The sequence below is a fragment of the Lithobates pipiens genome, unplaced genomic scaffold (assembly GCF_037356315.1).
Source record: "Lithobates pipiens isolate NorthernLeopardFrog02 unplaced genomic scaffold, aLitPip1_a1.2 Scaffold_19, whole genome shotgun sequence".
Classification (NCBI taxonomy): domain Eukaryota; kingdom Metazoa; phylum Chordata; class Amphibia; order Anura; family Ranidae; genus Lithobates; species Lithobates pipiens.
This window is the reverse complement of record NW_027507764.1, coordinates 31,376,765-31,391,795: the sequence shown is the minus strand read 5'-3', so window position 1 is coordinate 31,391,795 and position 15,031 is coordinate 31,376,765. Positions and strand designations below refer to the sequence as shown.

The window sequence follows — 15,031 nt, the reverse complement described above, 5'->3', positions numbered from 1 at the left end:
TGGGTGTTCACACCATGCGATCCGAGTTTGCAGATCGCACTGCGATATGCGAACTGATCTGGGGGTGTCATTAACATTTCACTGACACTCCCAGCAGTTCGCATAGGGCAGTGTGAACTGCCGCCGGGAGGCATGCGATGCGGGAACCCCCCTGCGGATTCATGGCGTTCCCGCATCGCTCCAGTGTGAACCCGGCCTAATAAGCGATCGTTTTTCTGATCGCTGTATTAGTGTCACAGGTGACGCTAGTTAGGCAGGTAGGTATTTAGGTTCGCCGCAGCTTTTTATAGCGCCAGGGACCCCCATATACTACCGCATAAAGCCCCCTGATTGCCCCCTAGTTAACCCTTTCACCAGTGATCACCATATAACTGTTACAGGTGACGCTGGTTGGTTAGTTATTTTTTTTATAGTTTCAGGGCACCCGCCATTTATTACCTAGTCTCACTAGTGTACCCCTAAATTTAGGGGTGTCTACTTTCCAAAATGGGGTCATTTGGGGGGGGTTTGTGCCATCTTGGCATTTTATGGCCTTCAAAACTGTAACGCCCTTAGAAAGCCTGAAGGCGGTGCTTGGTTTTCGGGGCCCCGTACGCGGCTAGGCTCCCAAAAAGTCCCACATATGTGGTATCCCCGTACTCAGGAGAAGGAGCAGAATTTATTTTGGGGTGTCATTTCACATATGCCCATGGCATGCGTGAGCAATATATCATTTAGTGACAACTTTGTGAAAAAAAAAAAAAGTTTGTAATTTTCCCGCAACTTGTGGCAAAATATAAAATATTCCATGGACTCAACATGCCTCTCAGCAAATAGCTTGGGGTGTCTACTTTCTAAAATGGGGTCATTTGTGGGGGTTTTGTGCCATCTTGGCATTTTATGGCCTTCAAAACTGTAATAGGTAGTGAGGAGTGAAGTCAAATATTTACGCCCTTAGAAAACCTGAAGGCGGTTCTTGGTTTTCGGGGCCCCGTACGTGGCTAGGCTCCCAAAAAGTCCCACATATGTGGTATCCCCGTACTCAGGAGAAGCAGCAGAATTTATTTTGGGGTGTCATTTCACATATGCCCATAGCATGTGTGAGCAATATATCATTTAGTGACAACTTTGTGTAAAAAAAATAAATAAATTATTTTTTGTCATTATTCAATCGCTTGAGGCAAAAAAATAAAATATTCAATGGGCTCAACATGCCACTTATCAATTTCCTTAGGGTGTCTACTTTCCAAAATGGGGTCATTTGGGGGGGTTTTGTACTGCCCTGCCATTTTAGCACCTCAAGAAATGAGATAGGCAGTCGTAAACTAAAAGCTGCGTAAATTCCAGAAAACGTACCTTAGTTTGTAGATGTGACAACTTTTGCGCAAACCAATAAATATACAATTATTGACTTTTTTTTTACCAAAGACATGTGGCTGAATACATTTTGGCCTAAATGTATGACTAAAATTGAGTTTATTGGATTTTTCTAATAACAAAAAGTAGAAAATATCATTTTTTTTCAAAATTTGCGGTCTTTTTACGTTTATATCGCAAAAAATAAAAATCGCAGAGGCAATCAAATACCATCAAAAGAAAGCTCTATTTGTGGGAAGAAAAGGACGCAAATTTTGTTCGGGTACAACATTGCATGACCGCGCAATTACCAGTTAAAGCAGCGCAGTGCCAAATTGTAAAAAGACCTCTGGTCATTTACCAGCAAAATGGTCTGGTCTGAAAGTGGTTAATACATTTCTCTAAACTGCCTCCTAGGTCTAATCTTTTGCGAATATATTCAGTCACACCATAATCAAGGACCCTACCTAAGTTTTCTTGTGGCCCAGTGGCCTTTTTCTGGTTTGAGGTAGCTACAGCTGGGGTGGTATCATCATCCTGCCCGTTTCTAGATGAACTTGATTCGTTATCACTACCAGCCATGTTATTATACAACAGATATTTTTCACAATGTATATGCAAATACAATCACCAGTATGTTCTATAATGTGGTAAGATTCCCAGTAGTGCTTGCCAATTTTATGTTGTGAGTGCGGTACGGAATCTTAATTAAGATCTCAGTGTTTTTGTTTTTAAGTGCCTCCAACCTTAAGGTAAATTACGGTAAATTTTGTGAACCTAGTTCAGATAATCAGTACTTACCACAATCCTTTCCTGAGTTTGTTAATTTATGGGGTCTTCTTACCAATGTATAAATAGCTCCCAACAAAATTAATAAGTAAATCATTTGACTTTATTAATTAACAAGTATAGTTATACAATGTTATACAGAACTGGAATTTCTGGTGATTGATATTTCACACACACACATAGTCAAAACATCAACATGACCATGAACAATATTTCTAAATATAATAATTAACTCAAGGGAGCCCAAATTGGTCTGTTAGAAAAAATATGTGCGGTAATCGTGCTTTACATTCAAGAACACAATATCCCTTGTCGCTCGGGTAAACAGTCCTCTGAATTTCTCTGGCCGGAAGGAATTCAAAGTATGTCTGACGGAGTCAACAGAAAAATATTGCCAGTTTGAAAGAAATATTAAACTAACAGAACTTACTAAAATTGAATGGGGCAATTGTACTCTCCCTGGGACCACAGGAATTAAATTTGATGTAAAAAGTTTGTCTGAATCCCCCCAAAACACGGCTTCAATAATACACAGCCTAGACAATCAACATGAGCAGATGATGATAATATATTTCCCTACACACTGTATATGATAATATCAACACATCAATAGTATAAGATAACCTCTACAATTTTGAGAGAAAAAGATAATTAAGATTTAATGGTCTGTATCTTATCAACAGCCTAAAATGGGAAGATGTCCGCCAATATCTAAGTACATCGAGTGGTTCCAGTCACAAGGTCCAGCAAGATGGGGGGTGGTCAAATATCAGCAGACTTCTTGATCGTCTAGGGGTGTATCCGGCGTGTGGGTCTGTGATCCCTTCTCTTTGGCCCACACATCCTTTATACCATCTGGGACAATAAGCTTATAAAATTATCATAAGCTCAGCCTAGAGGTTTGGCTTATTCTCCATTGGTTTGGAGAACTTTAATGATTTACTTGGTAAGCTCAGGTAATATCATCTTCAGCCACTAGGTGTGTCTGAGGACAGAAAATGTATTCTAAACTATTTGTTAGAAGAAAAATATGTTTTCTTTTATAATGGGTATTTATCTATATATTGGGGCTTTTGAATATATGTCTATATTGTTCAGGGACCCCGGCAATTGGTACAAAATATAATAAATTTAGTATAAATTTGACTAATTAATATCACACACAATGGATGTTTATATGGATAAATGCATGACTCCTGCATATCCTATGAAAACCTATTTGTCTTGGGATAACACATGTTAAATGGGTATTTTCATGTAGATGCAGTCACGGTTTCTATGTCCTTACAACAATGATGGTATCTAGACAGTTCTTCATTTGTTTTACCTCCAAAATTTATATTTCTATCTATGGGAGGTTACTCATGGGGCCAGTGGATATAAAAATTATGGTCGTTATCTGTGACCTGGAGTCTGATATATAGCATTTGCTTGAGTATTGGAAATAGACCTTGGACCGGCTTTACTGAGGGTTTAGAGAAAGATTTAGCTGCACAAACAATTTCTCCTTATAGACACTTTTAGTCAATATCATTATAGTCTGTTCATACATTTGGGACTGTTGACATGTTGGTGTAATATAAACCTTGCATCTCAGTCATTGTCTGAGGGACAGCTTGAGTCAACATTGGGGTTGACTAAGGAGACAATTTCACCCTTTGAAACAATGGGGTTATTTACCCACTTTTTTCCTTTAATCGAAGACTTTGTAATTTGGATCTGGAAACACAAATTAAGTTAACATTATTGTTCATGTTTACTTGGCTTCAACATAGGTTTTGTCTCTTTACTTCAATCAGCCTATTCTTGGTTTGTAACCTGCCTCTGCCTGATGTTCCTGTCCTCCGCTGCCTGGCTATTTTTGACCTTCTGTCCTGTGTCCTGGCTACGCTCCTGTCTGCCGATCAAGTGCCACGTGTTCCAGTTCAACAGAAGTGTAAATAAGCTGTCATCCTGAGCTCCACTTCCTGCAAATCTGGTCACTGTATGTAGATAGCAATTAAAGGGAGAAAGCACTCACCCACAGGATGTTCCTTAGCCTGAATAAGATGTTGATAATAAAATTATAATAATTGATATCCACATCTGTCCCCAATCACTTAATCTACAGCACTCCCTATGCTCTCCCCATCACAGAAAAGCACCTACTGGGAACCCACCTTTTACAGGGAATGGTCTGGCTTATCCATACTCCCCCTTGATGGCCCTTCTAAGCCATCTGACCAAAATTCAAAGGCCAGGAAGTTAATTATTGGTAATTGGTTGCTATGGTGCTGTATTAGTTTGGTGAGTCCACAAATGACAAACAAGTTGGGTTCACCTCAAACTGATGCTTGACCTGAACCTTAACCGGTTCCCGACCGGCGCACGCCGATGTACGTCGGCAGAATGGCACGGGCAGGCATATTGGCGTACAGGTACGTCCAGTCTTCAATGCAGCCCTGCCATCGGGACCCCCGTGAGTCCGGTCGCGGGTCCCGCGGACTCGATCGCCGTGGGCATACCCGCGATCGTCTCACGGGGCGGCTGAATGGAGGAAATGCCGTGTAAACAGCATTTCCCCATTCTGCCTAGCAACTAGTGACGCTGATCTCTGCTCCATGTGATTGGAGCAGAGATCAGTGTTCACTAAATGAAAGCCCAGCCCCCCCACAGTTAGTAACACACCCCTAGAAACACTTAACCCCTACACTGCCACCCACTGGTTAACCCCTTCACTGCCAGTGTCATTTACACAGGAATCACTGCATTTATATAGCAGTGATTACTGTATAAATGACAATGGTGTCAAAAATGTCTGATGTGTCCGCCGCAATGTTGCAATCACAATAAAAATCACTGATCGCCGCCATTACTAGTAAAAAAAATGCCATAAAACTATCCCTATTTTGTAAACGCTATAACTTTTGCGCAAACCAATTAATAATCGCTTATTGCGATTTTTTTTTTTACCAAAAATATGTAGAAGAATACGTATCGGCCTAAACTGAGGGAAAAAAATGTTTTTTTATATATTTTTTGGGGGATATTTATTATAACAAAAAGTAAAAAATAATGCGTTTTTTTTTCAAAATTGTCGCTCTATTTTTGTTTATAGCGCAAAAAATAAAAACCGCAGGGGTGATCAAATACCACCAAAAGAGAGCTCTATTTGTGGGAAAAAAAGGACGTCAATTTTGTTTGGGAGCCACGTCGCACGACCGCGCAATTGTCAGTTAAAGCGACACAGTGCCGAATCGCAAAAAGTGGTCTGGTCTTTGACCAGCAAAATGGTCCGGTCTGTAAGTGGTTAAAACAGAGTTCCACAGACAAAAAGGTATTATACAGTATCTGCCGCCCCCTCCCCCTGAAAGGTGCCAAATATGAGGAACCGGAAAAGCGGAAGTTCCATTTTTGGGTTTGAACTCCGCTTTAAGCTGTTCTCTAGTTGCTGGTAATATGGTTGTCTATTGTGTCATATGGTTAGAATTAGGGCTGAAACAACTAATCGATTAATCGACAACTATTCGATTACTATTTTCATAATTGATTAATCGGCCAGTAACATAATGGGGTTAAAAAAACTAAAATGAGCCCTTTATAGCACAAAAAGAGCAAATCGCTACTGTAAATATTACTTTCACTGTTCTACAGTAAAAAAAAAAAAAAAAAAAAAAATGAACCGCTTACAGTAGTGATTATCTGCTTTTTTCTACTATAAAGGGCTCATTTTAGTTTTTTTTTAACCCCATTATGTTACTAAACGTCTTAGACCTGGTTCACATCTGTGTTTATTGGTGCTTTTTGCAGAAATGCACTACAGTTCATTTACATGGTTTCCTATGGGACACGTTCACATCTGAAAGGGTCAGAGACTTTTAACGCAAAATGGTTCTTTATTGGTTCAATATTCTTCAATGGAGAAGCTACAGAAAAGCAAATTGCAGTAAAATCACGTGCGCAAAAATCAAAACATACAGCAAAAAGCACTGCAGAAACAGATCAAAATCAAACTGTATAGGTGTGTACCGAGCCTTATGCTGGCCACACGGATAAATTTTCAGATGAGAATATTCAGACGAAAAATCTTTGTACATTCGCTGAATGAAAGAATTTTGTTTGAAAATTTTCACTTGTTTTTAACATTCTGTTTTTAAAATGAATGTAATTTCTGAACGAAAACCACATACACTGTCTGAAAATTCCTTTGACCAAGCAGTTTTCTATTATTTCCAAATTTTCCCGTCACTGTGGTTGAAAATGAAAGTCAATTTGACCCACAGAAAGTTTTACAATTTTTCTTTTGTTTTGATAGAGCTGGTCATTGGACATTGCTGGAGCTGATCACTAGACATTGCTAGAGCTGGTCATTGGACATTGCTAGAGCTGTTCACTGGACATTGCTAGAGCTGGTCATTGGACATTGCTAGAGCTTGTCATTGGACATTGCTAGAGCTGGTCATTGGACATTGCTAGAGCTGGTCATTGGACATTGCTAGAGCTGTTCACTGGACATTGATAGAGCTGGTCATTGGACATTGCTAGAGCTGTTCACTGGACATTGCTAGAGCTGGTCATTGGACATTGCTAGAGCTGTTCACTGGACATTGCTAGAGCTGGTCATTGGACATTGCTAGAGCTGGTCATTGGACATTGCTAGAGCTGGTCATTGGACATTGCTAGAGCTGGTCATTGGACATTGCTAGAGCTGGTCATTGGACATTGCTAGAGCTGTTCACTGGACATTGATAGAGCTGGTCATTGGACATTGCTAGAGCTGTTCACTGGACATTGCTAGAGCTGGTCATTGGACATTGCTAGAGGTGTTCACTGGACATTGCTAGAGCTGGTCATTGGACATTGCCGGAGCTGGTCATTGGACATTGCCGGAGCTGGTCATTGGACATTGCCGGAGCTGGTCATTGGACATTGCCGGAGCTGGTCATTGGCCATTACACAAAGTGCCATGGTGCTCACAGGTGAGCTGGTGTGCCGTCAGATAACACCACTGTTCTGTCAAAATAGCCAATTCATCAAGATCTCCAATTATGGCAATTCTGGTTACTGTAAACCATTATTTGATTGAATATTTCAAAGACTTGCCGATTTGATACAACATCGGCAAGTGTGTACACTATCATACACAAAGACTTTGCTGTTTTGACACAACAGCTGGTAACGAGGAAGAAATTGATGCTGCCGCAGAGGCAGGCATTCTGTTGGTTAGTATCGGAGCAGACTAACAATATCCGCTCATAATACCGTGTACCGGAGTGTATACGGTTGCCGGTGTTGTGTCAAAATGGAAAGTCGTTGAAATCTCCAATTACTGATGGTTTACTGTAACCGAAAGTGACGGAATTGGAGATCTTGATGAATTAGCTATTTTGATGGAACGCCGACTCCGGCAGCATGATCTCCTCCATGCAGTGTGCTTGCCCAGTTGCAGCTGTGGCAATAAGAAAAAGAAGAGTCCGGATGGCTGCACACCAAGCTGAGATCCAAAAAGGCTTTTATTCATATAAAACCATGGCACAATGCGATGAAGCACGTTAGCTGTTCCTCTCCTGCTTGTACATGTAGTGCTCTTCATGTCTTTCATGGTTTTATATGAATTAAGGCGTTTTTGGATCTCAGCTTGGTGTGCAGCCATCCGGACTCTTCTTTTTTTGAACACTGGCCATTGCTGGAGCTGGTCATTGGCCGTTGCTGGAGCTGGTCATTGGCCGTTGCTGGAGCTGGTCATTGGCCGTTGCTGGAGCTGGTCATTGGCCGGTGCTGGAGCTGGTCATTGGCCGGTGCTGGAGCTGGTCATTGGCCGGTGCTGGAGCTGGTCATTGGCCGGTGCTGGAGCTGGTCATTGGCCGGTGCTGGAGCTGGTCATTGGCCGTTGCTGGAGCTGGTCATTGGCCGGTGCTGGAGCTGGTCATTGGCCGGTGCTGGAGCTGGTCATTGGCCGTTGCTGGAGCTGGTCATTGGCCGTTGCTGGAGCTGGTCATTGGCTGGAGCTGGTCATTGACCATTGCTAAAGCTGGTCATTGGCTGCTCCTGGAGCTGGTCATTGGCCATTGCTGGAGCTGGTCATTGGCTGCTCCTGGAGCTGGTCAATTACCATTGCTAAAGCTGGTCATTGGCTGCTCCTGGAGCTGGTCATTGGCTGCTCCTGGAGCTGGTCATTGGCTGCTCCTGGAGCTGGTCATTGGCTGCTCCTGGAGCTGGTCATTGGCTGCTCCTGGAGCTGGTCATTTGCTGCTCCTGGAGCTGGTCATTTGCTGCTCCTGGAGCTGGTCATTGGCTGCTCCTGCAGCTGGTCATTTGTCATTGCTGGAGTTGGTCATTGGCCATTGCTAGAGCTGGTCACTGGCTGCTGATGGAGCTGGTCATTGACCATTGCTAGATCTGGTCATTGGTTGGTTATTGGACAGCTGTATCATTTTCTAACTACCCACTGCTGAAACCTTAAGAATGCTGATCCGGGAGATTTAGGTTTGCATGTTTAGTGTTTGTTCTAAGCCACCCATACCAAAGCCACCTACCTCTACTATGTCCTCTCCACAGTCCTACAAAGACTCAAGGGTCACATCATTCAGGATTAACATATCGGGTCATATGATTTTACAGTTCTGTAAATGCAATAATTTTGTGTTTTTCGTCACTTTATATATTTTTTTTATTTGTATATTATTTCTATATTACAAATTGTATATTATAAATTATTGCAATCATTTAATTTTTTAGGAAAAGTGTTAGATAACATTCTGAATAGGCATTTTCCATGGTGCCTAAACCGGCATGACACAGAAAAAGCTATTTATAACTATTCACATCCACACAAATTTGGCATGTCCTATATTTTAATAATATTTGGGCACAGTCCTTGGAGGAGACCTCAGCACCGCAAGGCAAGAGCATTATCCACTCAGTTACTGATCTTCCCAGCAGTGTCACATACACACAAGGAATTACATTTCCATATAGAGGTGGGACCCCAAAATCTTCAGATCTTATTGGAAAAGATCCCCCGTAGACGACCTTAGTCTTCTCAGATACGACCTTCAGTGTTGTCACTTCCAATGATGTCCAGCAGGGAGCGACCATGTGTCGTACTTTCAGCCACTGGTTTACTGGATATATATACTGGATATGGATATAGTTCAATTCTATATTTTAACTTCGGCTCCTGTCCAGTTCTCACATGTTTCCTGATAATTGGTGTTTTGTATAGAGATATTATTTTCTGCTTCCCCTCTTTTCTTTCCCTACAATATACAAAAAGAGAAAATGTTGGTGATGAAAAAAAATATAATGGCAATGTAAGAATTGGGAATATTTGTGTAGTGATGTAGTATTTTCCCTCAATTCTTTGTTTTATTTCAGAATTCTGTAGATCAGCCTAATGCCCTGCACACACGATCGGTTTTCCCATCGGAATAAACTCTGAAGGTTTTTCCGACTAAAAAATATAGAACATGTTCGCTATCTAAGTCCGTCTGAATTTTCGACGGAAAAAGTCAAATGGGGCATACACATGGTCAGAATATACGATGAAATTCCGACCCTGTGTGTACGCGGCATTTAGACCCCTTTCACAATGGGGCACGTTTCAGGCATTTTAGAAAAATAGCGCCTGTAATGTGCCTAAAAAGTGCCTCTCAAGCTGCCTCACATATGTAAGCGTGAGTGCTTTCACACTGGGGCGGTGTGCTGGCAGGACAGGAAAAAGTCTTTGGGGTGGTGGGGGAGCGGTGTATACACCGTTCCTCCACCGCCCCTGCCCATTGAAATAGGCAGCGCTGCTGTAGTATGTGGAAATGGCTTCAGATGTAGGTAGGTGGAGTCTACTTTCTCCACTGCAGGTGGCATTCAACCGCAGGTGCATTGCAGAGAGCTGGGGGAGATATCCAGTTGGATGCTGGCACCCCATGTGACTCTGATGGTCATCTTGGGTCGTGCAGAGTCTATTTAAGACCCTGGCCCCCGGGCATTGCATATGTGGTCAGTGTAGGCACAGGTAACCCCTGTATCACAGACAGTAATTAGAAGCAGGGATACGCCATCCTTCCTCAAAGCCTCCCAGTTTGATCCCAGACCGACCAGGCCATATTCTGCCACTCGAGACAGACACTTTCGTTGCACAGGGGTATGCCATCCTTCCTAGAAGCCTTCCTATTGAAGCACAGACAGGCCAGGCTGCATTCCACCCCTCAAGACACACACTGTCCGTGCACCCAAGACCTACTATTCTACTCTTCACTGCAACATCCTGTGAGTGTGCCCGGTTGGGTTGTCTTCCCACCGGGTAGTTCTGCCTTATTGAACTTTAACTTCAATACAGTTCTGTTACTGCAACCGCAGCACACTGCACCTTCCCCTAGAAGAGTTTATGGCCAAGTCTAGAGTATGAGACTCAGTGTACTTAGGGATTTCCTGATCCATACCTCATCCCTCTTCCCATAATGCCCTGTGCGATAAACTTTTAAATCCATTGAATGACTGGTGCCCATTATTTCTGAACATCCAGACAAAAGGTGCACACCCAAGATGAATGTACATACAAATCCTTATGTGGGTGCAGTGGTAGCAAATGCACGACTGTATGGGTGCAATAGCAGCAAGGGTTAGAATGCATGTCGGGTACAGTGGTGGTGAGTACAAGGGTTCCAATCCAGATGACGCTTTCTAAGGGGAAACGCTTTGGGCGGAGCTAGCGGTGTGACATCAACACACACAGACCAACCTCTCGTCATCGTTGCTGCGTTTATATTAAATTTTTTGCTTATTTTATAAGCTTTCTCTGTAAGTGCAATACTTTTTATGAAATATAAATATGAAATTTTTCCCACAAATAGAGCTTTCTTTTGGTGGTATTTGATCACCTCTGGGGTTTTTATTTTTGGAAAATGAATAAAAATACAAAACAGTTTTATATTTTGTTATAAAATTTTGTAAACAGATAATTTTTCTCCTTCATTGATGTACGCTGATAAGGCTGCACCGATGGGCACTGATAGGCTCCACTGATAAGCGGAACTGGTAGGCACTGATGAGGCATCACTGGTGGGCACTGAGAGGTGGCACTTGTGGACACTGAGAGGTGGCACCGGTGGACACTGAGAGGTAGCACTGATGGGCGGCATTGAAGGGCATTAATAGGTGGCACTGATAGCTGGCGCTGATGGGCACTGATAGGTGGCAGTGATGGGCGGCAGTGATTGGCACTGGTAGGTGACATTGATAGGCCGCACTGCCAGGTGGTACTGATGAGGCATTGATTGGGACCACTGGTGGGCATTGATAGGTGGCACTCGGCATTGATAGTTGGCACTGATTGGTGGCACTAATATACATGGTTGTCACAGATGAGGCGGCTGTGCCTCTTCCTCTTTGGAACCGATGCCCCTTACACAGAAGCCGGTGATTGGCTTTCTTTTCTCCTCACGCTGTCAGTGTGAGGAGAAAAAAACGAATACCGATCTTCTGTTTACATCACGTAATCAGCTGTCAGTGGCTGACAGCTGATCATGTGGTAAGGGGCTGGTGATCACAGCGTGGGGAGCGTGCAAAGGGGAGGATGTCTATTGATGGCCTCCTGGCAATGTAGGTCCGCGCTGTAGCCGTCATTCGGCTATAGCGTGGACGGGAACAGGTTAACATTTCTACAAAATTTGCATGGTCGTAGTACTCGGGAATATTTGGTGCAGCAGTCTTAATTTAATTGTGGTTAAGCGAAATCCTAGGAATTTTTAAACGTGTGTATTTCACATGTATTGCATAATATCAGATACGTACTCTGAGGAGTTTCTGCCTCATCCATGGAGTGAACTGGACCGCGGTAAGGCACACCAGAACCACAAGTATCAGCACCAGCAAACCAATGATAATTCCTAGGGATGACCCTGACAACACACTGGAAAGGACACAACACAGAACATGGCATAAAATCATATGAATAAGGATAAATAAATGCCTTAAACAAAATAGCTGGTAAGGGGCCTGGTGGGACAAGCTGGATACATGATTAATGGATTCATCAAGTACTGGGACCTTTTTTTCACCAGAATTTGTGACATGGGTTTATTTTGTCAAAGAGTCATTTAATGAAACCATAATCAGCCACATTTTGCCACTTAAGTTACCAGGAAGGGGGCCTTTGGTCCCAATATATTATAAAGGGAACTGCTCTTTAGTCTGTCCTAAGTTGCAACCATCAACTTACTGAAAACACCAAATCCCAAGGGGGCCACTACATCCACCACCATGCTCCATACCACCAGATGTGCCTACTTTACCTAAACTTCCTACTAATTTACCATTGCCGGTGACCTTGTACCCATTTGGCTGCTATGACAAATCACCTCCCCAAAGACCCTAATAAAAATTATTTGGGTGGGTTGGCAAGACAGCTTTCTAGCTCTGCATTTCCTTCTGGAATGGCCATCACAATATCCTTATTTGTTATCCCTTACTACCCAAGCTACCACCTTCCTCCCTTTGCCTTGCAGCCCCTCTGTTAAGCCCTTCATAATCCAGGACTACCTATTTTTGGTACACAGAAACCAAATCCTAGAATATCCGTGTGACTTCCTTGCAATTGATGACTAGAGTGTAAGTTCTGGAATGTCAACATTAGGGATGGGCGAATGGTTCAGCCCGAGCATGAGTTCTGACTGAACATTGGCTGTTCGCCCATTTGACGAACACCCAAGTTATTGGGGCGTTTAACCATTTGTTCGGCCTGCCGAATGACCACAATGCACTGCGTCGCCGCACAATGCATTGGAAGCCCTGATTGTCTGAAGCAATGAAAGCTTTGCCCAATCAGGGCACAGAGCACTGTCAGAGCCATGATTGAAGAAAGTAATGATGACTTTAATCAATCATGGCTCATTGCACTTAGTCCCGCCCCCACTATAAAATTATTTTTTCAATAGCGGCCATTTGTAGTGTGATAAATTTGCCTGGAGAGAGATAGAATAGGGCTCTGTTCAGTGCTACTAGAGAGTTATGCCCCGTACACCCGATCGGAAATTCGGCGAGCAAAAGGCAGATGAGAGCTTTTGGATGGAAAATGCTACCGTGTGTATCCCGCCAGCAAAAGACTGAGAGAAAGTTACTCTATTTTTCAGTCAGAATAAGTTCTGATCAGAAATTCCGATCGTCTGTACAAATCTGACATGCAAAATTCCTAAGCATGCTCGGAAACAATTCGACACATGCCCATAAGCATTGAACTTAATTTACATTGTAGTGTTGTACGTCACTGTGTTCTTGGTGATCGCAAGTTCCGATAACTTTTGTGTGACCGTGTGTATGCAAGGCAAGCTTGAGCGGAATTCCATTGGAAAAACCATCCAAGTTTTTTTTCTGATCGTGTGTACGGGGCATAAGTGTGCTATTCTGATTCTATTGTCAGTGTAGAATATTAGTTTAGTGTAAATCTAGTGATAGATCAGCCAGTGTGAGTGTAGTGACCATTAATTTTTACATTAGTTTCAGTTTATTTTGTCAGGGCAGGTTTAATGCAGTATATTTCTGTGCATTAGTGCACGTTTAACACAGTATATTTCAGTGTGTTGCGTGCCGTTTAACGCAGTTTATTTCAGTGCATTAGTGCACGTTGAATGCAGTATATTTCTGTGCTTTAGTGCACGTATAACACAGTATATTTCAGTGAATTATGTGCCATTTAACGCAGTATATATCAGTGCGTTACATGCCATTTAACGCAGTATATATCAGTGCGTTAGTGCACGTTTTCCGCAGTATATTTCTGTGTGTTAGTGCACGTTTAACTCAGTATGTTTCTGTGTGTTACTCCAAGTTTAATGCAGTAAATTTCAGAGCATTACGTGCCGTTTAAAGAGGAAGTAAACCCCACCAAAAAAATTCTAGTTTTCAAATGTTTGCATAATTATTAATATCAGCATTCATAATATCTCTAAATATTCCAAAAATTAGCGTTATAATTACCTTTTTGAAAGGTTTTATATTGCACTGTCTTCCGGGTATCGCCCGCGCCATTGTTACTGCTGATTTTAGAAGCCTTTGCGGACGTCATTTCCGCCCTTAGTTGGTGTCCCTCACGAAATCTCGTGCATGCGCCGTAGCGTAGTACCCAAGCCTCGATCTCGATTGCCGTTACTAAGGCAACAAAGCATTTCATTACATGAAATGCCGATCAAGGCTCTACATCACGAGATTTCTCCTCTGTGCCATTCTGAGGAGAATCTCATGTACGTTCCTATGCAGACAAGCCGGAAAAACACATGTGGCATAGGATACATGCCGCGCTTGAAAATCCATACTGCGCAATCGCGCATGACGTCATGGACTATAAAACTGCGATTTTTATGAAAAGTAAACAAGTAAGTGCACTTTCTCAGGCAGCGATCAGCTGCCTGAGAAAAGTAGTATCTGACAAGCTAAACATGTATCTGAGGGTTTACAACCACTTTAACGCAGTATATTTGTGTGTTAGTACACATTTAACGCTTTATATTTCAGAGCCTTGTGTGCTGTTTAATGGAGTATAGTTCAGTGCATTATGTGCCATATAACGCAGTATGTATCAGTGTGTTAGTGCACGTTTAATTCAGTATACTTCTGTGCGTTACCTGCCGGTTAATGCAGTATATTTTAGTGTGTTACTGCACATTTAACGTATATTTGTTAGGGCTGGGCTCATCCCTTCCTTCCCTGAGCTGGCTGATCAGCTGTTGGCTAATTGCCAGCTCCTATCTCTCCACAGTGACTCACATGTTGATGATATCCTGCCTTGTCAGTCCTGCCAACTTAAGCTGTCCAGTCCAGATGATCTCTGCCTTCGCCTTGGTCACATCTCTAGAGATGCTCTCCTGTGTTCCTATTAAAGACTTGCTTGGCTGACATTCCTTCTGGCTCCAGATCCTGCTTGCTGTTCTACTATGCT

At 42.6% G+C, this 15,031-nt stretch overlaps 1 long non-coding RNA gene across 1 annotated transcript in view; it reads right to left on the bottom strand.

Moving 5' to 3' along the window:
- Positions 1 to 8,784: 8,784 nt before the first annotated feature.
- Positions 8,785 to 15,031, bottom strand: part of LOC143995872 (uncharacterized) — a 29,211-nt gene continuing 22,964 nt past the window's right edge. Inside the window, exon 3 of the long non-coding RNA XR_013277486.1 lies at positions 8,785 to 9,362. This is a non-coding gene — a long non-coding RNA (uncharacterized LOC143995872). The remainder of the gene's footprint in view (positions 9,363 to 15,031) is intronic.